Source organism: Athene noctua, chromosome 1, assembly GCF_965140245.1.
Source record: "Athene noctua chromosome 1, bAthNoc1.hap1.1, whole genome shotgun sequence".
Lineage (NCBI taxonomy): Eukaryota > Metazoa > Chordata > Aves > Strigiformes > Strigidae > Athene > Athene noctua.
The window spans coordinates 155,626,107-155,653,080 of NC_134037.1; the positions used below are offsets into that span (position 1 = coordinate 155,626,107).

A 26,974-nucleotide genomic window follows, 5' to 3' on the forward strand; every position below is an offset into this window, starting at 1 on the left:
TGGTGAGTGCAATGTGTGAACCAGAGGGAAAAAAAAACCAACAACAACAACAAAAAGAAATGGTCTATAATTACATGAACTTTAGAACCAGAACAGTTTTCCAAGTGCTCATAAAGTCTGGTCTATCTGCCTGTCAGTAATTCATCATCTTTCCGTATCTTCCATAATTCCTATCTTCCTCTGTCCATAATGAATCCTCTGGAGCAGAGATGTTTTAGCACATCTATGTCTATGGAAAGACATAAATGTTCTGATATGGCTTTTAATGTTACTACAGTAAAGACGGATGACCAAAAATGGACTTCTGTATTGCCCTTTTCAATTGGAAGTACCTACCAAAGCAATACTAAAGATTTTTCGCAAGTTAAATAAAATTTCAGAGGGATTAAATGTTCCAGTTGTTTTGCACATCTCATAAATATATATATATATTTTCCATATTTTTAGTATTTTTTTAACTAATGAATTAAATCTAATGCCAACTTCCTAGACAACCCCAGTATAGGTACACATACATACACACATGCATTCATACATATACATATATGGTTTATATATAAATTCGCAAGGAAGAATAATTGCAGAGTTAAAGGTCTGAGAGTACAGCTGACAGTGCTTGGCAATACAACCTTTCAGGACGGGGAGCTCCTTTGCTACAGTTTCACTTTGCTTTGGAGAAAGCCCATCTCCAATTCTGAGCGGCCATGCTACGTACTGGCTGGTTTTCTGTCAAACAACTGAAATCATATGAAAGTCAATACACGGCGGGCTTTTGCTGCAGAGAGCCTGGCCCTGGCTGCTCGGCTGGGAGACAGAGCCGTTCCCCTGAGAGGGGAGCTCTGGGCAACTCTGGGTGCTGGAGCAACACCCCCAACAAACGCAGCCAGGCTCCCGTGCTTGCCTAAAGGCCGGGCTATTAACTCTGTTCTGCCGAGCTAAGCAGCAATCTTTTTTCTCGCGCGGTAGTAGTTGTAAGTAAAGAAATACACTTTTTAAAAGCTGTCGGTGGCTGCGTTCCGGGTGCGCTCCGCCGCTACGGGACGGGCGGACAGCTGACAGGCGGCGGCGAGGGGACGCGGCAGCCGCCCCACCGCCCGCGCCCTGACCCCGCGGGACCCGGGGCGTTTAACCGGCCCCGCCGGGCGCTCCCCGGGTGCCGTGAAGCGGCGGGCGCGTCGCCGGGCGGTGCCGCCCCGGCCTCGCTGCCGCCAGGGCCCGCGGGGTCGGCACCGCCGGCTCCGCCCCACAAGACGTCCCGGCGCTCCGCGGGCAGCCCACCGCCGCGGGGGGGCGCCGTCGCCACGGCGCCGCCCCTCAAGCCCCGCCCCCCAGTGGGCTTGCCGTGCCGTGCCGTGCCGTGCCGCGCCGTGCGGCCGCCGCCGCGGGGGAGCGCTGCGTGCGTGACGCGGCGCCGGCGGGAAGGGGGGGCCGGGGCCGGGGCGGCGCTCGTGGCCGCGGGCCAGCCCGTCGCGTGCTGGGGGCGACGGCGGGGAGCGGGTTGGTTGCCCGTCTGACGCTGCGCGCGCACGCAGGCTGGGCGGGTGCTGCGTGCCCTGTTACACTGGGAACGGTGCGTCTAACCCGTCGTTAGCGCTGAGGCTCCGCTGCCTTTGTTTCTGAGCTGGGAGGGCGTTTGCGTGGTCGAAGTTCTCAGGTTCCCCGAGGCCGCTGTGGCTGCCGTAACATTTATTACCGCTGCGTACGGACCGGCTTCTGCTTGCCCCAGCGAGACGGACGTTAGCCCGCCCCGCCTCCGGGGTGAGAGGGTGTACCTGCCCGCCCGCCCGCCTGCCTGCCTCGGGAATAGAAGCCGGCGTGGCCTTGGGCGGTTTCTCAGACTTCGTATCTCCATAAAGCTGCCTCGGTTTCGATGAAAAGTGACTAACTTCAGTGGATAATTTCAGCTTGGAATCTGCCGTGTTCAAACCAGATTGTTGAGTCAGACAAGGCATGATCACAAAAAAATACATATGCAGCTGACCCTGGTGATCACAGCCGAGTGATTTGTGATAGGCCTTTGATGTAACTCTACCCGTACAGCTTTTGGCTTGACTAAGCAAATTAGGATTCAGTGATAGGGCTGCGTGCTTACGTGCATGTATACACAAACGTCTGCCTGTGTCTTCCACCCGCTGTCCAGTTCTGACCAATTCAGGTAGTAGGTCACAGATGTCGGAGATAACCATTTTAGTCACATTTTGTGGATTTAGGTAGTCTAATAAAGAAGGAGGCTGTACTAGTCTACAGCTGAAGAAAAGCCTGCGGCTGCCATCTCTGTACTCTCTTAGTACACAACAGAGAATCCACACCTTGCAACATTAATCCATAGAAAATGGCTGCGTGGGTCCTGCTGCTCTCATAAATATTGTTTGTTTGTTTATTTTTCCTACTTTGCATCTCCGGGAGAACTCAAAGACTTAGAGCAGAAGAATTGCACCAGAAACAAGAGCACTGCATCTCGCCTGGTTATCTCCAGATCGGGAGCCACTATCTGACTAGACACAACCCAAACTAGGCAAGGCAGGAGAGGGGTTAGCTCCGAAACAAAGGAAGAAGTAAACAAGAGGAAAAGTATTTTGTATCTTGCCAATTGCCAAGGACTGCTACATCTGAGCTTGGAAAAGTGATAGAGCTCAGAGAGCTGGTCATTGGAAAAGGCTGTGACTCACTTTGATGGATCATATATTAAAAATGCTTGGTTTTCTCTGTGGCTGTAAAGTCAATCAAGGTTAGCTCTGATTATACATTTCTTGGTGTAGACATTATGTTCAGCTGCAGCAATCTCCCTTCTCCTAAGTGACAGCATTTTATAAGATTTAGAAAATTAAAGATTTAAGATTAAAGAAATTAAGATCAAAGAAAATGAAACTTAAAGAATGTATTAACATGAAAAAAATAGAAGCTCTTAAAACACCAAATTGTTTTTCATTACTTGCTTTGTTTAGGCAAGACAGAACTAGGCACAAGGGTAATTCAGGAGTTCTTAAGAGACTTGAAATTTGTTTTTCAAACACAACTTTGGTCTTTCTGAGCCCAGTTTAAGTCAAAGTCAGCAACACTTAACCTTTGAAAATTCAGGCCCTCAAGACATGTAGATTCCAGACCTTTCAAGAGAGGGGAATCAGCTCTGCCCTGCTGCAGGTGAGAGGGAAGACCCCCTTCTTTAGGTCCCAGGGAGAAGGCAGATCCCATTCTCCAGGTTGGGGAATGATCTGTCATGTGTGGGTTTGTTACCATAAAAGCCGGAGAGGAACTCTCTAAGACTCATTTTTGAGTTTTAGAAAGTAGGCATTCTTTATTGTGGCACTGGATGCACGGGGGATCAGTCCACCTAACGTGCATACACTAAAACAAAAGTTCATCCTTTATATACCTTAAAGACAGGAATATTCACACATTTTCCAAGAAGTCTCCACCCTTCTGCCTGTGTACTACATTTACACAATGCTGGCGTTGCCAAACTACACTACACATGAGTGGAGGTCTCGTGCGTGGTCGGTGGTCATTTGAGGAGTTAGCCCCCTACTCCTTTTTCCCTTTTATGGTCACAAGTTTTTTGAGGACAATTTCTTCTCCTTGGATGTTTCCCAACTCTGTTGTCCGTCCAGGCTGCTCTTTCTTATCCACCTTGTTTGAGCATTTCTGCCAGGATGTATCTATTCTCAAGGTTAGGATATCTTCTCTGTACATTTTAATCACTCAGGCTTTGTTAAATACAAAGTTAAACATTGTTTGGTAAAAGAACTTCTTAATATTCCCTACTTTGAGACTTCCAGTTGTACACAACAGGGTACAGCATGACCACATAAGGTATACTAGAATGCTTCTCTTACTACTAATTGTTAAAAGCCTCAACTTGCAGGCACCAACCACCTGCAGGCATCAGCTAGCAGGCATCATGTTCACTCTGTGCTGTTAAGGGACAGAGTTCTCTGAGGTGTTTTGGGCATGGTGGACTAATTCCTACTGACTTTTTGTTACTACGATTTTCACTCTGTGATTAGTAGGGTTTGCAAAGTATAACTTCCCAGTAGCCTTGTAATTTAAGACTTTGCTGTAGTAGAATATCCATACCTAGAGAGCAGCAGCTGCCAGCAGCAATGACAACTACAGAGCCTACCTTATACTTGCTTCAATTTGATGCCACTGTTATCACTGCTATCTGCTTCTGCAGAATTGCTTTTGGTTTTCAGTCAGATTTCAGACACAGACAGGGCTTGTGCAGCCACACTGTCATCATTGCCTTTTTAAACCCTTTAAACCACAATATAGAAAAATCACAGAGTTGCATCTTGAAAATCTTTTGTCCCACAGATTTCTTGAAAACTGGTGAGCAGATAGTGCTTTATTGCTCAGTGATGTTCAGCTGTTACTCTGTCTGGTATACCTGACTGAGTAGCGTGCTTAGTCTTTGAATCTGCCACTGTATATATCTTGTACAGCCATCATGCAAAACAGTTGGAACAAGGTTGCTACAGAAGGCATAAGAGCTGAGATGACTGTAGCAGGAGGCCTTAGGCAACACTGGAGGGAGCTAAGTGTCTTAGTTGATTTAGGAGAGCACAGGAGAAAATGGAGCACAAAGATAGTTTGGGGGGAAAAAGAGAACCTGCGAGTAATGCAGTGTTGGCCTTATGGGACAAGAAGAGGAAATCAATAGGCTACCATAGAATATCCAGAAAACACAGGACAAAAAGCTGGAAGAGGGCGGGCTTTCTGTGTCTCGCTGTTCACAGAACTACTATCTTATGCAGATCCCCCATAACAGAGTATCAGTGGGGCACATACTCTGTGCGGCACTTACGAATACTGTGGAGATGCCCAATCACGTGCCAAAGAACAGACTATTAACTCCTGTAAAGAAAATCAGTGGAGTACATCTCAGATGAGTGGGAGCGTCCTTGGATGCTAGGCATAGAGGGTGCTCACTTGTGTAAATGAAGCCTTAATAGGTATTTGAATGCTATGGATTTTATGCAGGTGATCTACTTCCTTTTTCATTTTATTTTTGCTTAGACTGACAGCTTTACTGTGACTGCAGAAAGAACTGCTGTTCTGCTTGAAGAACATCAGGGTGCAAGGGCAGAGTGCAAGGGAAGAGTACAAGGCCAAGAGTACTTGGGCCACAACAACCCCCAGCAGCGCTACAGGCTTGGGGAGGAGTGGCTGCAGAGCTGCCAGTCAGAGAGGGACCTGGGGGGGTTGATTGACAGCCGGCTGAAGAGGAGCCAGCAGTGTGCCTAGGTGGCCAAGAAGGCCAATGGCATCCTGGCTTGTGTCAGCAATAGCGTGGCCAGCAGGGACAGAAAAGGGATCTGACCCCTGGACTCGGCACTGGTGAGGCCGCCCCTCGATTCCTGTGTTCAGTTTTGGGCCCCTCACTACAAAAAGGACATTGAATGACTCGAGCGTGTCCAGAGAAGGGCAACGAAGCTGGTGCAGGGTCTGGAGCACAGGTCGTACGGGGAGCGGCTGAGGGAACTGGGGGTGTTTAGTCTGGAGAAGAGGAGGCTGAGGGGAGACCTCATCGCCCTCTACAGCTACCTGAAAGGAAGCTGCAGAGAGCTGGGTTTGAGCCTCTTTAGCCCAGTAGAAAGCAACAGGACAAGAGGGAATGGCTTCGGGTTGCGCCAGGGAAGGTTTAGACTGGATATTTGGAAGCATTTCTTTCCAGAAGGGGTTGTTAGGCATTGGAATGGGCTGCCCAGGGAGGTGGTGGAGTCCCCATCCCAGGAGTTGTTCAAGAGTCGGGTCGATTTAGAGCTTAAGGATATGCTGTAGGTGGGAACTGTGCTAGGCGAACGGTTGGACTAGATGATCTCCAGGGTCCTTTCCAACCTAGATGATTCTGTGAAGGCTATTGGTGTCCTACAGATACTTCTGGTAGGAACCTTTTTTTGGCTTCCACCTCATCAGGTGGCTCAGGGCCTGTGTGCTCCAGCCACATAACACAGGCATAGGCGTGCCTTTGAAATGGAGCACAGGAGGAAAACATGGCTCCCCATAGGGACTCCTGAAGAAGCACCTCTTACCTGGGTTTTTGCAAGTGCTGGAGCATAAACACCAGCATGGTATCTGATGGAGAAGCAGGACTAACTAGTCCATGCTGCTTCTGAACCTGAACTAATACAGTGACATGACACTGCCCTGTGTCACGTAGACATACCAGCCCATATGGGATGAAACTGGAGCTCTCTAACACATTGCCATGTTCCACTGTGTGGACTTGTTCTAAGAGATATACAGGAATTATCCTTTAGCTTAATAAATAGTACAGCAGAATGACCAATGCCTCTGATGTAGGGAATGCCCAAAATTATTTGTAAACAGACTTCTAATTGGAATGCACTTATACAGCCTTGATACTCCATGTATATAGCTTCTGGCCAAAACAAGCTCAAGGTCGTACAGCAGTACAGGCAAAGAGGCCTGGGCTGGGGTGCTCCTGCCAGGGGAAGAGGGAGGTTGTGGTAGAGATGGATGCCCCAGAGCTGTGGATCTGGCTGTTGGCAGAGGGAGGGGAGATGCAGGAGATGGCAACTGCTGCTGCAGAGAGGGCCCTTCACCTCTGCTGCCATCACATGGCCCTCCTTCCCCTGCAGTGGCAGGAGCGACAAGGCTTAGATAATGTAGCCACTGGGCCATACTTTATATGCTACATCCTTCTATCTGTTCCATAGCAGCTCTCTACTTTGCTTCCACCAAGAGCCATGTCTGTTTCTCATAGATAGAATGACGGTTTTTATGAAGATTATATTTCACAAGGTTACTGGCTTTAGGAAATATTACAGATAAAGGGAAGAAAAGTTGAGAGAAAGCAGGCAAAATCATCAAGAAACACTGCCCGTCAATATGTAATGCCCGTATCTCTGTTCAGCCTCAGTTGTCCAGCCTGCCACATGTAGACAATTTCTGCTGCTTCAGCTGTTCCTTTACTCCCTGTTTTGATAATTAGGGATACCAATTAAACTCAGACACCAGAGTGAAAAGAGCAGGCCAATTTTACGGGAAATAACTAAATAATATTACAGAATAATACAGAAAACATACAGCAAGAAAAGGCAGAATAGTGCACTTAAATAGGAAAATACAGGGTAATGCATCAAATCATTACTACCTGATAGAGAGAGAATAATGATTAAGAAAAGATCCATCACCACTTGCATATGTTACCATCATCCAGATCCACTGGGGAGCCCCGGTTACCGCGAGGGTTTGGAGAGCCTGTCCCAGCAAGTGGGAAACCCTGCGCGGTGTGTCCACCCATAGGTGAGGCTTCCAAAGTCGCTGTGAGCAGGTTAAGCCTTATATACCAGAGATCGGCAAGCCAGAATAGCTGGCACCTTTGTTTTAAGGGGAAATACCTGGTTTCAATCTCACATTAGGTTCCCCCCAGAGCCTGGCCAGGGCCCAAGGAAGAAGCTAAAGGAGTTTCTTTGTTTATCTGATAGGATTATGTGCAAGGTCTCACATCAGATCTCAGGGACAGACACCTGCCTCCATGACAGGTTGTTGTTCTATTCACATACAAAGGAAGGGAAGGATACATTCAAGGTAGCTACACCCTCCATGCATATTTCATCAAGGATTACATTCCAGGTTAACAGTTTTGGTTCAGGGCCTATTGCTCAGGCTTCAACACTTCCACCTTTTACACTGGGATAGGTGCTTTGTTATAGCTTAGTATAATACCTGTTGGCATAATGGTTACCAGTTATGAAATATACAGGATTCATCTATAGGTCAACTCTGGCTTGGGCCTATTGTCCAAGCCCTAGCACTTCACTCCCATGGGGGGATATCAAGGCCACCAGGGTTCACAATAGGCTTTTCACTCCTGTAGCCATGGCACAGCAGAATCAGGCAGGGGCAAATCCAGATATGTGCTCAAGCACCGTTGTTCTCCATTTAAGACTCTCTATTTGAAATCCATGGATGTTGCAGGGTTTTTTCTCTCTCCCAGATTAGCCCTATAAATTCCTTTCCTTTCAGTCCAGATCTTCCTTTACATGAAATGCAAAGGCAAAGTAAGTGGAGAGGCAGATCACACACTGTACCTGGCAGCAGTTCCTACGCACAGGTCAGCCGAGCATGTCGACACCCACCATCACCTGCTGGTCATCACTGTACAGCTCAAGCAGTATCGCTTGGCTTGTTCTGCTGATAACGTGCCAGTAAATCCCACATAGTTCATGAGTTCGTATGTGAGTAATAGAGAAGTAAGTCAGCACCTGAGGGCTTTGCGTTTCATGCTAGTCACAGCTTTGGCATAGGCCAGTCCTTTTAGGCATCTACTATGTAAGTGGTAGTACAAGTAGTAGCACAAGTACCTACTGTTATATTTTTGCACATCTTGAACACTGGTGCTGATAAAGGGGCACACATGAGCGAGTCTATGGGAAAGGGAGAAGAGGACTTTGTTTGCACAGTGGTTTAATACATTCACAAAGTACTCTGAAATCCTCAGAGATAAAACACCACACTCCTCAACTTGAATCACCATAGTGCAGAAAGCTGTATTATGGTTTTGTGCCTAATGAATAAGACATAAGATGTGGCCATGTTTCTCTACTATTAATATCACGATTAAAGGCAAAGAAGCAGTTTTTGGGTCTAGGCCTGTAATAGTTTGTGATGTGATTAATTTTTTTTTTTTTCCCAAGGCTGCTTTTGCGAAAGCAAACCAAAGGTACTGTGATGAGCTGGGGACCGTCTACGGACACGTCAGAGTTACTGCTCTGTTGTACATCAGGATCTCCTGGATTTCAAGTAAAACTTTAGTAGAGAATTAGGAATCCCAGCCCTGTTGAAATGGGTGATGCAACCGTCGCAGGAGTGTGTAAGTCTAGTTTGTAATTGGAAAAGCCACCAGCGGAGGTCAGTGTCTCACAGACAGACTCTCCCCTTCCCAGCTGCAAAACCGGCGCCTGGTGCTGGCGTGAGCTGCTCCGGTTGAAGTGGTGCGTGCGGCTCCGACCTACCTCTTTGTTTCTCGCCACTTACTTGCACACCCGAGCGTCCTAAGCAGCCGTGCTAGCTCACAGGCCTCTCCTGGCCCAGGTTCTGCCTCGCTTTACAACTCGGTGTTTTCTCCCGACACAGTTTCCCAGCTTGCAGAGCTCCTGAAACCGGTACGTAATTGGTGTTTACAAATGAGGAGCGATTCAGGATGGCGGTCACCAGCCTGCCCGAGCGTGTACGGGTGCGGAGCTGGAGCCTCCCGCCCCGCAGGATGGGCCCCACGTCCGTTGGGAACGCTCGGAAGGCGCAGTCCTCAGAGAACCCGCGAGGAAGCGCTTTTCAGGCGGCAAAATACAGACCTCTGTGTAGAGTGAGTCATCTGAACGTTTTTGTTGTCTGAGGAGAGAAATAGACTCCTCCAAGGCATGGTTCATCTCACTGTGAGTACCAGAAGTGCCCGTGTTACGCTTAACCATAATGGCTATGTAGGGTGAACTGCTACTGAGATGCACACCTCCAATTTTAGACGGAAGAAATCTCACCCATAGTTCCAGGGACGCGAGCTGTTCAGCCTTGATATTCAGCCTTGTCATAACCAAAGTGCTTCTGGATCTGACCAAACCCAAAACTTGCCAGCACCTTGTGCACCTTTAGGATCAAATACCGATTTCAAGTGTCTCCAGAGTCAGGCAGCACACAAGTGTGGATGTTTCATGTTAACTATATGCCACTCACCCTGTGTGAGTGCAGTAAAAATAGATCCCTTTACATGGCATTCTTTATGCAAAAAAAGTATGTTTTAAGACTCTACCATAAGCCAGACCAATTTCAAAAAAGACATAAGCAAGGGAGTGTTGTAACATGGAAACCAAGCCAGAAACCCAGATCTTTGGTTAGGATGGAAAATCACATGTGGTTAAAACCTATCTTTTAAATCCTGTTTGCTAAATGCTTGTTGATAGTTGTTCTGTTTCTCCTGCGTGTGTTTGCAGTTGGCCTATCGGAAGGGCCAGGGCCGGCTTCCAGGGGAGGTGGACTTTCAGTTTCATGTGGACTTTGAGCAAAAGAGAGATAAGTTCACAGGAGAAACCTCTGCTTTTGTGCACACTAGATGTGCAAGCTGTCCTTCCAGAAATACGCAGCAGCATAGCAGGATGTGTAAAGTATATATAACTGTCAGGGCCCTGAGCACATTCCCTGCCACCCCCAGTGGGGCCTGGCTGCCTGGCTAAGGGTCAGCTTTGCCAGCGCAGCTGCTTTAGACACACACAGACTCACAAGGATTTGCAGAGCCTGGAGGAGAAGGAAGTGGATGGCAGCGGCTGTATGAAATACAGCAAATAAGAAAAAGGCTGAAAGAATTGCGTTGTTTTGCCTGGAGAGGAGACATGTGAGGAGAGACACTGCCACAAAGCAAGAAATGAGCCTTTCCTTCTTTGTGGGCTCAGTAATAGGCTCGAACCTCAAGTGAAACTTGGGTACTAGAGGAAAGTTTCTCACAGCAAGCAAAGAGATGTGTTGGGATGCACTGCAGGGCTGTCAAAAGTCCAGTGCTCAAGTTTGAAGAAACAGGTTAGGCAAAGTCTGATGGGAATGATTGTGGCACACTTGATCCTCCCCTGGCCAGCAGGATGGCAAACATACCCACCTGCTCAAAGTCCTTCCCATCCTGTTTCTATCATCCATTGATAAGTCATAAATCCTATGAAGTTCATACCTCACACTATTGACAGAAAAAAATAGTTTTCAGCAATCAAGTTTTGTCTTTTTTGTTAACTTTTTCTTTTGCTTAGATGGGGTGTCTTCTAAGGTTTAAACTTTTAAAAGTATTTAGGCAGTTCATCTCCTACCCAAATTAGTGGGAATTCACATCTATCTGGGGGTTAGTGGGAATTCATCATTACACACAGCCAAAGTGTGTGTTTCCACACTTAGTTCTAAAGGTTTCTTTACCATAGTGTGCACTAAGAACAAAAACACAGTCTTCCTTTGTATCCTCACAACATACACCCACATAGACCCCAAAGGAGACAAAGAGATTAGGAAATAATAGTATGAAATAAAGTCTGTGTTATTCCTTTTTTTTTTTCTATAAAAGATGCCCACTTCTATATTAATTTTTCTTAGCTACCTGTTGAGCAGGCTTGCATGATCGGAAAGTTGAGAGCACAGATGTAGCACATGCAACTGAAAGGGCATCCAGCACAGCTGCATCATATGACGACTGGGGTCATGGTTGCTCATTTTCTGACCACTCTTCTTGTCCTGTTCTGTAGAGAAGTTGGTTAGGCAGAGATTAGGTAGAGTAATCCTTCTTATCCGTATGCTTTAAAATCTTGGCTGTTAACAGACACAAGATCCTGGCACTGCTGTAATGAAAAGACTCTTCCCACTCTTCCTCTCTATGCCTGCAATTGCTTGTGGATCAGAAATAAGGCAACTCCCTCTAGGTGGCCAAGATTTGAAGCTTCCTTTTCATTATAAAATTCTTACATTTATTTTACTACTCTAGAAATATGAGTTTCACAAAGAGTGTTCTCTCTATGCTATTTGCAGACAGGGGAAACCATTAACAACGGAAAAAAATATGTTGGGGAAAAAAGTGAGACTGGGTGTTTAGTTGAGAGCTACCAGGCAAACTGACATTCATACCAGCACAGATACAGTAAACTGCTATGTGCAGGGATGGGAAACAGATTAGGAGGACCCTAGGTGGGAATGAGAGGATGAATCACCTCCCTTGCAGGAAAAAGTCCAGAGCTGTCTTTGACTGCCTTGAAACTAGTGATACAAGAATTCCTTCATCCCTCCCTCTCTAATAAAAAAGAGTGTTTAATAAGTAATTTTTGGATTAATTTGATTAATTGTCCTGGCCTCCTTGCAAAGTGCTGTGAGTGCCATCACTGCAAAATCATAGATAAGAAATAGCCTTTCCTCGTTTTTTTAATGAGGACAAAAATGGCTGTTCGCTTAGTATCATGCAATGCAAAAAGACAAACAGGCAGAAAGGTTTCTGATTTGTGGCTGGGCTTTTGATTAGAGGTTACTAAGCAACACTAGCCTGATCTTAGCCCTACATTCCTCCTTGGAAAGCAATGTCTGTTAACTCTCAGGGCTTATGTATACATTCAGCTGACATCAAAGGCATGCATGGGTGCAAAGAAAATCATGCTTTGGCTTCCTAACTTACAAGACTTTAAACAATTACATTGCCCATATTTTGTTTGTGCTTATATTTGTGGCCTCTGATCACATGTACAGGAACAAGAAGATGCTGGAAAAAGGTAGGCAGTTCCGTGATTTTCAGAGAGGTTAACCCAAATACATACTTTATTGAGCGTTGTTTTGTTGGCGCAGCTATCACCCTGCCCAATATTGGCATGTATTTTGTTTCTGATTCAGAAAATCAACAACCGTATTTCCCTCCATATGTTGTTCTTCATTACCTGCTTCCTCCCATCCCATGCCCTGCAGCCTTCACTCTTCTGTTACAGATGCCAGCCTCACCTGTTCATCCCTCAGGTTTGTCTGTACATGGGCTTGGGCTTCCTGGTGAAGGGCCTCCTAGGATATGTCCTCATAGAAATGCTAATGCAAGAACTATTTAGGTGAATTACACTGAAATAAAGTGAGACTGACTTAGGTGTTCTCCCTAAATGCTTTTTTCACAAGTAATATTCCCTGTCACCTGAATGATGCTCTCAGCCACAGTTGCTAACCTGCCTTGAGGCCTAGGCAAAAAACCTTAATAAGCTTTGTAAGATACCCCTTAAGGATTTGGAAGAGCACTAAACAACTTCAGTGCAGACAGTCTTCTAGAGTCGTTCAGAAGGAAACAGTTTCCCACAGTTCCTTGGGATCGCAGGGTAATTCATCTTAATGGAGTGAAAGAGCCATGGGATATATCCCCAGAAATCCCAGCAAGTGCTGACATGGTAACTCCTGCAGCACTTTGTGGAGAGCTGCCCTCACCAATTACCTAAATTAACTCAGCAAAGACTGCTCACACATAGAGAAAATCCTCCCTGACCTGATATGTGAGGCCATTTAAGTCATTCCTTAGGACGCACCTTTGCTAATATACCTCTATAAAATGAATCGCTGAGACTAGGAGAAGGAGGTATACTTGGTGTGTTCATTATGACAGAAGTGGCTGGTAGTGACTTCTCTTTCATGTGCCAAGTGTGGGCTATTGGTGACTTAGCTAAAATACTTTCAACTCAAAAAAATTTATAACCATTTTATAAAATTCTATTGCCATTGGTATAATAGCCCTTTGCAATTTAACCAAGAGAAAGCCCATAGGCTAGAAAAGTGCCCCCTCACTGCTAATAAACTTGGATTAAATGCATGTGATTTAATTAACTCACTTAATTTCATAAAGTTCCATTCTGGTTTCATGTCTACAGCTTGCATGCCAGAGAAACACACTGGCAGTCTCCCAAATAATAAATGAATACAGAATACTCCAAGGTTGGGCTCATGCCACCACTGAAGCAGGAGTAGCCAAATCTGCAATAGAAATGTCTGCAAACTTCTGGAGGAGAGAAACAGTGCCAGGGCAAACCCCTTTAAACAAACTCTGAGATTCACAGGTCTCATTGCAGAGCAGCCCAGCTCTCTGGGTCAAGAAGCAGGAGAGAGCAAGAGATTATTCATCTGTCTGAGCAAAGAAATAGCAGGACTTTTCAACAAATCTGTTCTCACATGGAAAAAAAAAAGTTCATTTTCTTCTTATATTGTTCTCAGAACAGCTATATTTCTCAACATCTTTTTGTTAATTTGCTTGTAATTCAACCTGAAGTACCCATCCCAAATGGGAAAATCAGGGTTGGAAAAATCGGAGCTTGGATAACTTATATTTGGTAAAGTTAGGAACAACCCAAACCAGGAATTTAGAGCATGACTGTAAATAACCTTAACTAAAGTTAACTAAAGTTACCATGACTGCTTCTACTCATAATAACATTCTTCTCCAGTAGTTTTTTAGCAAGCCTGTTTTCCATTTGCAGTTTTTAGACACTGAAATAGCGAGGAAAAACTTTTAGAATTAATGTAGCTACACTTCCAGGTGGAAGAACACAAAGTATTCTTTAGTCTTCCCTCTTCAAATAGCTATACTGGTATAAAACTTTTTTATACTAATTGTGAATTCAGATTGGAAATATGTGCTGGTTTAATTATGCTATAATTAAATGCACTAAATAGATATCATACTAAATATAATATAAGTAGGAAGATCGCACTATTTTAGTTATAACGACAGACTTAAAGATTTGCATTTTTGTAGCACAAAAAAAAAAAAAAAGATCAGCTTCATATACACATTCCACAATGTCTGATGAGTGACTCTGGTCTCATTGCTGCAAATGCAAGGTACTGTCTCGCGTTAAAAGCTACGCCAAGTCATATCACTTCAGATTTACCATGGACTAAAAGCATTCATGTGGATTGTTATCATGGCTCACTTGGTCCACAGTAACTTGTTAAGCCATGATAATTCAGTTATGAATTTGAGCTTAAAGGGAAATGTTTCTGAGTACTATAATAATGGTGCTGTAGCTGTGATAGGGTATGTTTTACATTAACACAAGACTTAACAGAATGACACCCTCATCTAGACTAAGCCTGCAAGACCATATTAAACAGTGAGTACTAAATAACAGTCAAATAAATGAGGATGATAAAGAGAATCAGTACTGGTTAGGATACAACTGATGATCAGCCTGGAATGCAGCAGTGTTCCATGTGAATCTCCCACTTTAATCCAGAGAAAAATGGTTTTCGGTTGAGGACAGTGCCCTCATTTGGGAATGCACTTCAGCACATACTTGAATTTCACTAGGATTCAAGCTTGAGCTTAAAACTAAACATACCTACATGTTTTCCTTCATGGGGACATTGATTTAGAGACTGAAAACCATGCAAGTTAACCTCTTTTGAAAGTTATCAAGGTAGTGTTGAAGAAGAAAATATAATTAAAACTTAAAAAAATAAGGAAGTATTTGGGTCATTATGTTTCAAGCTGAAAGTGATAACACAGAGATCTATTCAATGACAATGAAATTAAAAAGAATTAAAACCAAGGTATTTTTTTAAAGTGATGATACAGTTTGTTTACTGTTTGGGCTGTTCATTGAGCTTTAATAAACTGTTTAATTTTGGATTGGAGGAGCTGATGGAAGTGGAGTTCTGCCAGTGCTCCAAAATGCTTACTTTCCCTGATGAACCTCACATTTAAATTACCCCAACTGCCTTAGAGTGTGTGAGCAAACAGACATGAGAAACACAGTAGGAACTCCAAGAGTGTGCTTAGTCTTCTTGTTAGAGCTATGAGGTACTAGGATGCATTCACATGTAGGGTGAACACTTATAGTCAATTACACTCAATTTATTAGATTTGGTATGCAGAGGAATGGGATAATAGCAGAGTCATATGGCAGTAGTGGTTTACCATCTGTTATCTGCCTTTAGCAATGAACCAGTTCTCACTGTGGACAACAAAAAGGACTATGGGACATACGCTTTTAAATTCCCAGCTGGAAACTTAATTCAGAATCCTCGATTTACAATTACGGCATTTTATGAGCAAACAGAATTATTTACCAATATTTTACAGCTGAAAAGATTTGCTAGCAGGCTTTTATTAATTGCATTTAATAATCTGTAAGAAGCCTGTGCAGAATGTGCCAAAAGCTATTCAGCCTACAGTTTAAAAGTATAGATCCAGATAATGCAATTGACAGCAGCAGAACTGTGCAGAGTTCATTTTGGCTTTGCAACTATTCATGTGTATACTCAAGAGATTTTTGTATTAAAAAATTGTATCTGTGCATAAATACTAGCCCCCTGAAACTGAGGAGGAGGACAGGAGAGCTGAGGAGGAGACATACGTGACATAAGACTCACAAGCAGCAGAAGTTAGGCACCTAAATCTGAAACTGGGGTACTAAAACCTTCTGTTCAGAAATCTCATTCAACTATTAGTTGACCAGGGAGACTGCTGCCACCCTGTATTAGGTGTGGTTCCTCAAGAACCAAAATACTACTTCTCTGCAACCACAGCACCTCATTCTTCAAAAAAAAAATACAAGTTAGCCTGATGTCAAACCCACCACAAAGCCTCATGTGCTTTTAGGAACCAGTGGAGAAATATCTCCACATACTCCCCCGATGACCATCTGCCCATTATGCTCTATTTCCACATTATGCAACCAGTAGCCTAGGACTTTCCACAAAAATCAGTAGGAGCAATAACTTTCTTGTAAAACTTGTTTTGCACTTCTTTAAGACAAATCTTAGCCTGAGGGTTATCAGCTATTTTGGGTATAGCTTCTCTTTTGCTGAGCAGTTGCAAAGGAAGGGAGCTACCTAAAACAATGGGAGGGGAAAGGACCACTCTGAGGTAGATATTAGGGCATACTTCTGGAAGGCTGGAGACAGGATGAGATCCGTATGTTTGTCAACAGTGGGACCAAAACCTGTGGTGCTTTCCTCTCAACCCTGCTAGATGAGTGCCAGGCTGCAAAGTTACAGCCCTGTGTCATGAACACCTCCTCCTGCCTAGAGGCACAGGTTGGGCAGGAGGGAGGGCTGACTCACCAGCACTCAGAGCCAACCACTTACAGAGGATGTGTCTGGGAATCCACTTAAGAAGGAGAAGGTATATAGAGCACCAACACCAGGGACTGTCTCTTCTGTAAATTGCTTTCCAAAAGAAATAAAGAAGTTATGAGTCTTTAACAAATGGGACCAATAATGAAAGCTGTTTTCCTTTTTAAATTAATCATATGTATGTGTATATATGATGAAAATTTTGTGGGTTTGGGTTTTTTTTTTTAATTAAATGTGGCTTCTCAAATCTCAGGCCTTTCTGCCTCTCTGCTGCAACCAGCAAAGTTTGATTTATTTACAGAAACAATCAGTTCTGCGTATTTTGTGAGAGCCTGTGAGACCTGCAACATAAGAAAAAAATTAGATCATTGGTACTGCATCAACCTACGCTGCTTTGGGAGACTGACTTCGTGGGAACAAGGACTGACTTCCAGCTGATATCCCTTATTCCTGCATGTATATATCATCTTGCTGGGGATGGGTACAGGGTGGCGGGTAGGTGTTTGCAAAATAGAGTGACCTTTTCAGCAGCAAACAAATGCTGCTGAAGCAAGCAAACTAACGGATTTATGGGAATTTTACAAGAGGAAATTTGGATTGGGATTGCATTTACCGTCTCATTTTCTCCTGTCACTATTCCAAAATCTTATAAACTTGATTCTTGAGCTCAGTCTACCGACTGATCCTCATTTTTCTAATTCATGTTTCTGACCTCCACTTAAAAAACCTACACATTTAAAAGTACACAGATTCTACAATTTTAATATTAACAGCTGAAGCAACACCATCTTTACCCTTTAAATCTCTAGTCTTATCAAAAAGAAAAATAATCACTATTTTAATCAACAAAAGAGATGGGTTCATCCGGAAAAAACGGGTTTGAGTGAAAGTATTTTGTAAATTTATTTGATAAACTGAATGATACTAAACGATTTTGCATTTCCCACGCTTTTAATTTGATAATCTCAAACCCATCTGTAAGCAAAGATAAATTAATTCCTCAAAACTAATCACAAGAAAATGAAAGTCCTAGTAATATGTCCATCTGCAGGACTGTGTGCATAAAATATAAAATTATATTATTTCACACACTTTTGTGCTTTTTTCCTTCATTTTTTTGTGATTTTGTGATTGCGATTTTGATCAAGTTATTCTAGTGTAATTTCAGAATGAAGATTTAGGTACTGTTGTGTCAGTGCCAGGGGAAGTTGTCAAATTTCCAAAACCATCATTCCCTCCACTTGACATCACCAACATGTGACAGTTCTGTGAATTTGGTACCTTTTTACCATAAAAAAGGACCTAGCTTCAGGGACTTACTGACTAAAGTTTCCATTTTTTACCTGTTTTTCTACACAAACATTCCTTTTATGATTGTATTTCCAATTTCTGTGTATGTCTACCTGTGGCTCCTCCCTGTTCTTCAGTAGCTCAGGACATACTGGCCACTTTAACTTCACAGATACATATAGAGGTCTCAAAAAATAATACATGTGCTTTGAGTGTCACTACTGCATATAGAGACTCCAGTAATTACCTTCTGAAACTGCTGTGTGAGCTCATACCTTACAATGCACTTGAATTTACCTGGGAAAGAGGAGAGGAAGTGGAGCAACAAAGAGCAGGACCCTCCAGCAGGAGGAAAAGCACCCGAGTTGATCATGCATATGACAAACATGCAGTAAATCAAGTTACCCTGGTTCTGGTGCTTGTTGAGGGGCCTGTAGGTGTACAGGCTGCTCTTTTTGTTCCCAGTAACACTGCCTAGAAACCAGTGCCTATCAAACAGGACCATGTGTCTGGTCTGCCTTTGTTAAGCTGCTCTTTGGTAGCTATAGCCAGTGGTTACATTTCTAGTAAAATGGCACTTCCTTTCTATGTGATTCTGTCCTGAACTTTTCCAAGTGATACTTTGCTCTTGCACAAAGCTGAGTAAAAGAGCATTCACTAGCAGATGTAATGTAAATTCACTGGAGTAACCTAGCTGATAATACCTGGGGTTTACATCCTTGGACTTGCTCTGGTTGTAGACTGAGGACAACAGAAGGTATTACATTGTGTGTTTATAGGCTGTTAAATCAATGTGCTGCTGGAGGGGAATCTTCCACATCATTTATAAATAATGGTGAGAGATGTGCTCTCAGCAGCAGTGGTGTACATGCAAAATGCCTCCATTGACTTCTGCAGCGTTAAACATTATGCTGCATGATTAATTTAACTCACTCCCCCTCATGAACTGTCCACACTCAGAATTACTGCTTTAACCAGAGACTTAGCTGTTGCAAAGAACTGCCATCCCAAATCAACCTTTCTAAAGAATCAGTGGGGTAAAATACATCTAAATGTTAATTGAGAAACAAAAGAAACTGTGAAAATCAGGGGGACACTGTACATCAGATAGCTTCTGAACCATAGGCATCTACAACAGACTGTCTAGGAACGTATGCTCTCTGCTGATACAAAATCTTTATTTGCACCCCTGATGTTTCACAATACATCAGGTTTCAAATCTGTCACAGGTCTCCTTCCCTAGCTTTGTACTTTGGTGTTCAGCACTGAAAATGTTAAGTCCTCTACTCCACACACATCTAACTTTCTGACCCTGAACTTTATTATTACAGCAAATTATGGCCTACAGATGAACTCTCCTGAAAAGCCATTGTGAGCTGATGCAAGCAATGAAAGATGTTGAAAACATGGGTGTGGGCACATATACTGCAGTATCACTTCAGTAGTGAACCAAAGGAGGAAGTGTAGGTGATCACAAATAGCCAAAATATCCCAGCTAGTATAATGAGTAAATCAATGACAAAGAGTTATCAGACTTGTCTTATCCAAAAAGTCTGAAACAATAACAATATATTCATGAATTACTCAGGTGTTTTGGTGAACAGAGTAAAAGTATGTTTCAATAGCTGAATGATAGAGGTATTTAACTGAAAGTTATCAAAGTAGTTAAGTCTTATGGAGCAGTTTTCCCAAGTAAGAGGTTTTCTAAGTGTGTCCATTTTTTCCCCAGTCCTATCAGTAGCAGCTGCTGTATCCCGGATGCTTATCTTCTGATTCTCCTTGAAGATGCTCAACTGTCACCTGAATTATTAAATTGTTTTGTCTAATAAAGATTTCTAATTAATTGGAATTGAAAAAACTGTAAAAATGTTGAGTTCTGGTAAAGTGTTTTATTAAATCTGTCTGTGTCAACAATATTGAATAAACTAAACTGGAAGTTGGACAACTTCAAGTTGTACTGTCAACTCAGCGAGATGCATTCCTTTGCTGCTGAAGGTCAGTTGTAAGTTATTCCCACTTTTCTGACATGGTACAGAAGCTACACTGCGCATGTCTAAATGTCAGTCACTAAATTTGTACATTTTCCTAATGTAAGCCAAATTGTTAGCCTTCTGATAAGTGGGAATTATCCAGATCCTGGAACTCCTATACATGAGCTTTTGAACAAAGATTATTTTAATCGGTGTGTAGCCAACTGGCCATTTCAGCAATCTCTGCCCAAACACTAGCACTCATTTCCTCATAGCAGGTCCTTTTGTACTTGAAGTTATTTTGGCAGAATAGAGAGTAAGGTTCCTTGTTGATCTAGTGACCAAATAAACCACAACAAATGTCGAGCTGTGAAACACCACCAACAGCAATCTCTCCTCTGGCATTTTCTTCCAACATTAAAAGACTGTTTTGCAGCACAAAGAAAACAAGCCTCTAAGATTATGTGCCATCTCATCACCTAGTCCCTTTGTAGTACTGCTTCAGTGTGCAGAACCCGTAGACTGTAAGGTTTCCACGTGTTAAATGTCCGTGCATGTCTGCTCAGGCAGAACCAAAAGGCCACTCTGCCCAGGCAATGACTGGAGACTTCAGGAGTCTCTGGCTGCAGCAGGAGGTGCAGACCCCCCAAACCTCTACGTGCAAAACATGCAGGAGCCCGGCCCAGGCATCCATAGGTCAGAGACCTCATGTAGGAGGATGGGCAGCGTAGGCCATCGCAGAGAGGCAGCTTTTGCTCCGTGAACAACGGCAGTTGGTGTGGTCTGTAGCATCTACAGCTCAGTGAGGATGTATGCAGGAGTCCAGAGGAGCAGCCAGCGTGCAGGACTGACAGCAGAAAGGCAGTGCCACCTCACAAGCTGAAAATGCTTACCTGTGTTCCCGCTGTGCTCCTCAAGACCCTATGCCTTAAACAGACACTGTGCTTGCCTCCCATCAGTGGCATAATGTTGGCTGAGCATAATGTTTTCTTCCCCTCCCAACATTTATTCCCATTTTTACCCATTAGGTGTTAGATACCCCACATTTTACTCTAATCTGAAGACTGGTTTTCCAGTATTTACAAATATACCCCACAAAGAGGTTAAAGATTCCTTGCTCAATAAAATGTATTTATGCAGAACTCCTTGATCCCTCAAGAACCCTCTCTTAATAGACTATCTCCAGGATGTTGACACTATCCAATAAAGGTCCACATTTCTCTTGATCTGCTTTATGTTTTCTAATTTCTTCATTGTAATTAGTGTCTTTGACTGGCAGGGCAAGCAGTAGTAGCTTAGAAGAACTGCACTTGGCTGTGTTTCATCCCTGGTTCTGACTCATAAAGGTTGTCTGGGAAAGTTTGTAAACATGAGAAATCACCATTAAAAGTAAGGACCATATTATCAGTCTTACAAATCAAAGATGTTCTTACTGGGCTAGGATGAATAACAAAGACATAGAGGTATATTTAGAAAGTAAATGCGTATGTATGATGAGTTACAGACATTCCACAAGCAGCAGAACTGAGAAGTTTGTGAAAGAACCAGTTCTCATAGGACTCCACCCAAAGACAGCAAATAAGCAGCAACATATGATGAACCAGTTAAATGAAATGAAGGTATACACACCCAGCCTGGGTTACTTTCAGCATTTATATGGTAATACATAACCTACATTGTTAACTGGGTTTATAGCACCACGAATTATGAATCTACCTAACAGGAGCATTTCGTGGGTTTTTTTGTTTTGGTTTGGTTTTTGTTTGTTTGGGTTTTTTTAGGCAGGAATATTTTCTAATGCAGCCGTTTATCAGACACTGGTGCAGGTATGCAATATATTTAAGCTTTATAGAGAAAGGAATGAAGTGTGAATTTGATTGGGGTTTTTTATTATTTTAATTCCTTACAGCATCTCCTCCTCTGTCTCTCTCCTGTTTTGTTTTTTTCCCCGTACATTTTGATTGCCGATCTCTCTTAATTTCCACCATTTGCTTCTTTCTTTGCTTCTGATATTCTGGGCAGTACCTCTAGAAAGAAAAAAAAAAAAAAAGAAAGAAAAAAAAGAGGGGGGGAAAGACAACCAAATCCTGGCTCTGCTCCTGTTATCTGGTGCTAATGATGCTGTAAAGAGCAAATGCCTCGAGTTCCTGCTATTACAAAGAGCCCTGGTGCTGCCAGACTGCTGCGTGGAAGAGGCTGATAGGAGCAGCCCCTCTTCTGATGCTTATTATAGCTGAGTCGCAAGAAAGGGTACCTGAGTGGTAAAGCCAGTGAAGCTGCTACCAATGACAGCGAGAGGCCGAAAATGCGCTAGTAGAAACAAGCCCTGAGTGACAGTCTGTAAACACGGTTATCAGAGTTAATACATGGTAAATAATGCATGGCAGGTACTCCCATGTTTCCCTTGACAGCAGATGCAGGCTGCATTTGTTAACCCTCAAGTCACACCACTGACCTCCTTTTTCTTAAGTATCTGAGGGAGGAACAGATAGCTGGATGTATGGTAATTAGATGCTGGGTTACCACTAATGTCGTTATTCTGGTCCGGTTTACAGTGACCCGTGCCGAGGTAGTTAATGCGTTTTCAACAGACTATTTTATTTTTAGTCCATGTAGATTTATAAAAGCACAAACAGCAGAGACACTCATTTCCTTTAAAATAAGCTAGTTCGTTAATTAATTGCTGAGGTAGGAATATCATTGTTTTCCCTGATCGGAAATAAAATTTCCCAGGAAGCCTCCTATCTCATTATCAGCACCAAAGGAAACTAGCGGCATTGTTATTCTATGGATTGCACCTTTTCAGTGGCTGAATTGCCAGCCCGAGGCTGTGTCTGGGGGGGGGCGGGGCGAGGATTTGCCTGAAGTCTTTTGGTTTCAGGCTTTGCCATTTGTTTTCCTAGAAGCTGATAGTGTTTTGGCAGGCTGGTCCAGTTTTGTCTGGTCAGCTTTATCGCTATATCTAGAGCCCCGTATAGCCACTGCACATTGAGTTCTCAACGAGGTGGGTTTTTTTTATGTGAAAAAAAAGTCTGAGAAAAATCTAAGAAATTGCTTAGTAGGTTCACATGGTCAATTACGGTATTCCAGTGATACCTCTTGAATATTTTTATTCCGTTCTTCTTCTCCACCAAGCTGTTAGTTAGTGGCCTCTTCGGTTATATGTTTTTGCTGTGTTTTTCTTCTTTTTAATTGTCTGAACCGTGCAAAATGACATGTGATTCAGAGTTCATTTTACTAATCATTGCTCCTTTGACCAAGAAGTGCTTTACGGAGGCTACATCCATCTTGGTGGTATCAGGTTTCAGTGTGAAAGTGCTACATTCCTGACTGCCCTGCATTCTCTTTGTGTTTGATTTTGCCTGGTAAAATAAATGGAATACTTAGAAAGACTAATCCCATTCAGAAAAGAGAAACAAAAGAAGACCGAGGGAAGAAAAATAAAAAGTGTTGTTTTGGGTTGCGGTTTTTTTTTTTTTTTCCCGTGCTTAATTCCATTTTTCCATCCACTGTATTAATTTTCATTCTTTTCTTTATTGCTGCCCTACACTAATTTTTTTCGACCTTTGATTTACTTCAGGTTTCATTCTACTTCTTCTGACTTTAGCTGAAGAAAGCACTTCTCTAAGAGCTCTGAAATTCACAAAAAACATTTTTTTGTATTATCAGAAAAGTTACTTTGAAAGACAGTTGTAGATTTCACCTTTCACTTCTTGCTGTAGTTCATGACAGAACTAGCTCACGCTGGCAACGCTGCTTGAGTCATTTCAGCATCTTAAATGCACTCTGGATTTTTAAATATAATTATTTATTTTTGTTTCTTTTACAATATATAGCTAAGGCCTACATTTTTAGATATATCTTTTATTTTAAGTGTTCCTTTTTTCCTGACTTTGGTCTCATGTGTAACTGTCTTGTCTGGAAAGTAATTTTTGCATGCAGGCACTTGAGGGGGAGGAAGAGCATTTGCATCACTGTAGCTTTTTGTCTGAATTCAGTTCCACTGGCACAAAACAGTATAATTAGGGTGCCACTATAAAGTGACAAAAATGTTGACTGATTCTTAGAAGAAAATGGACTTTAAAACAATATTTGCTGTGAACTCCTAACATTTATTTGAAAATCTGAAGGGCCTTTTTTGTAGACAGTGAATTCCTAAAGTAAAGAAACAGGCACATTTAAAAAAAAAAAAAAATGTTTCTGCCCATGTTGATGATAGTAACAACAAAAAAAAAATCGTTAGAGCATCCCTTTGTTTTGAAAGTTACGTTTACAAATTAAGCAGCACCACAGTTTGATTCATATATCAGGGAATTGCTTTGTTTTGTTTTGCATGCAGTGGAATATTTGTGTGAGCTGTTCAGGTTTTTTCTTAGAAGGTTGGGCTTCTTTTACATTTTTAAAGGCTATCTTTTTATTATCTTCTTGAACAATATATTTTTCTCTGCTTCTGTATCTTATTTTTTTCCTTAAATAGCCTTACTCATTTTGGAGACACAATTAAGAACCTGAAGACGTCCAGAAAAGGAGCTCTTTAAATGAGTTATTCTGAATATTAACATTTCTTTTAAAAAGGGTTTGCATTTCTAAGCATCCCTCCTGGTCTTTAAAAACTGAAGCTGGCATCTGTGTTGGCTTGAATTTAAATGGTCCCTGCAGGCTCTTTAAGTCAAAGAGTTATTTTATTCATTTGGTTGTTTCTTACTTCTTCCCGTAGGGTAAATACAAACCTAGCTCTTATATTTGTTTATTTGCCTCACTCTGTTAAAAGATTATGTCTTCACCAGCGCATACGAATTTATTAGTGCTTAAAATGCACTTAAATTGTTGAACTCGGTCCAGTTTGCCTTTATCACCCTATTTTACCTGAAGCATTTTTTGCTGTGATGGTTCCCCGTGTATCCCTAACAATAAGCTCTCTGAATGTAGAAACATACAGAGTGAGCTGAGCAGAGGATGTAGGGAAGTGTCAAACATTATTAGCCTAGCTTTATTTGCTCCTATTAATATATCCTTCATTTGTATCGCCTGCGGTCAACATTTTCAAATACAAGAGATCATAACTGGGTGCCTTACCTCCACATCTGTTAAAAAATGTCACTGACAGTTTCTTTACCGGGGACAAACCTGTCTCTCAGGCTGTGTTTCCCCCTGTTCTCTTTCCAGTCCCTCCCGTGCTCAGGCCAGTGTACCTTGCTTGGGTGCAGCTGAAGGACACGCTACGTTCCCCGGCCCAGCCCTAAGCAGCTTTTCATTCATCTAACCCCTTCCCTCTTGCTGTTTGCTTTTCCCGGAGGTTCTGCAGCTCACTGTCCCCGCGGCGGTGCCGAGGCAGATTTTTGAGGGTTGTTTTGTAACAGAATTGCCTTAAAAGATGTGAGCTAAAGAGGGAGATGCGGTGCAGGGTAAGACCGGAGGAGCCGGGAGTGTTTGTTCAGTGTTACTGCACCTTCTTCCCCTGTCAGACGTCAATAGCCCAACCTCCGGAGAGCGAAGCATGTCTCTTCTAAAATACCTCCTTGAATCCTGCGCCTGTAGTTACAGTGGCCAGAGAGGGAGAACGGGTGGGACAACCATCGCAGGGAACGCTGGAAGTCCCAGGATGAGCCTTTGCTCCCCGTCAGCAGCGCTCATCAGCCTGCCCTCTCCCAGGGCCATCCTCAGCTGGTGGCACAGCTGCTACACGGGCAGCTCTTCCCATGCGGGGAGTTTCACAGGGTCATGGTGTGTTTCCATTGCATTTAAAGAAAGTGTCAAAATCTAATCCCTGTTTCCAACCTGATCAGCCTTTGATGTGTATAACATGGCTGTGTTCTGCTCCGCTCTAAGGTACTCAATCATTTTATAACCATGAACAAATGTAAGAGATAACAAATATAAGAGATAAGCAGTGGAAACCTGAAGATCAGCATCTGGCTCAACCTTTTTCCTCTCTAGCAAGAAAGAATAGCATTTGAGGGGTTTTGTCTGGCTTCTTTTTTTAGAAATTACCTATCTCATCAGTGATACTGAAGAAAGAACGGACTGAAAAAAAGGTTTCTATTTCTGCTAACACAGTTACGTTTGAAGTATTTCTGGTGGAATGAGTCATGGACTAGATCCTGAGAAAAATCTTTCTTCTGCATAAATGAACAGTCCCTGTGCCAGCAACAGATTGTTACCGGTGACAGTGGAAGTCCTGAAGGTTGATGAGAGTAACTGCTCTGTGCTGGGAAATACACAAATACTGTAATGTTCATAATAGGCCACCCAGTTCCCATTCGTATGTGAACAAGGAGAGAGCAGAACATCACGGGGACAAAAGTACCTGAATACGAATTGGTGAGGGGAAGACTGTGTGATCTTCACTTCAAATCCATGAAGCAACTGTAAGCCCATCAAAACACCAGGACTGTTTTGACTATCTGAAGAGGTACTAGCCACTTCTAAAATGCTCTAAAAGATACACACCTACAGAGAAAGGCAATAGATTTGATTAGAAGAAAGCATAACGTGTCTGGAAAGGATCTCATGAGGCAGAGGTGGCACAAAGCCTTATCGTGGTCCTGAGGGTACCACAGGAGTCCTCATAGCCCAAGACACACTTGAGGCTCAGTTTATTTTCTGTCTTCAACTAGTGACAAATTGTATCTGCATTGTAAGTAACTGTTGTGCAACTTCATGGTAAGTGGAGTCATGTAGATAAGCTGCTGCTATCACTTTTCCCAAGTCTAGCAGATACCATCTTGTTTTCTAAATTCTAGTATAAACACATCTTTCTTCCAGCCTCATCATTTTGACCATACCACGTCTGCTTTTGTGTCTCTCCATTATTTCCTTTTTCCCACCATGTCAGTCAAAAATACTACTTGTTTTGGTTCTGTGTTGGTCAAGATTTACTCTGTATTTTCTTACATCCTTTCAATATGTTCACCTTCTTGGCCTCTGCTTTGTCAGGTGGCATCATCTTTTATTGTACATAACACCTTTCTGCTTTATCTTTTGATCATCACTGGCATCAAAGGATAGCCCCCCACACCAAAATACAAATGTAAATCCACTGAGTTAATTTATTCCACATCCTTGCTTAAAGCCTCTCTCTCCCAGGAAACATACAAAGTATGCTAGTAGTAAGGAGGCAGATAGGTGGTTTCACCTGT

At 42.9% G+C, this 26,974-nt stretch overlaps 1 long non-coding RNA gene across 1 annotated transcript; it reads left to right on the top strand.

Moving 5' to 3' along the window:
• Positions 1 to 9,010: 9,010 nt before the first annotated feature.
• On the top strand, positions 9,011 to 19,714 carry LOC141971445 (uncharacterized). Its single transcript, XR_012635281.1, has 3 exons — positions 9,011 to 9,131; positions 16,877 to 17,031; positions 19,595 to 19,714. It is a non-coding gene; the product is annotated as an uncharacterized LOC141971445 (long non-coding RNA).
• The last annotated feature ends 7,260 nt before the right edge of the window (positions 19,715 to 26,974 follow it).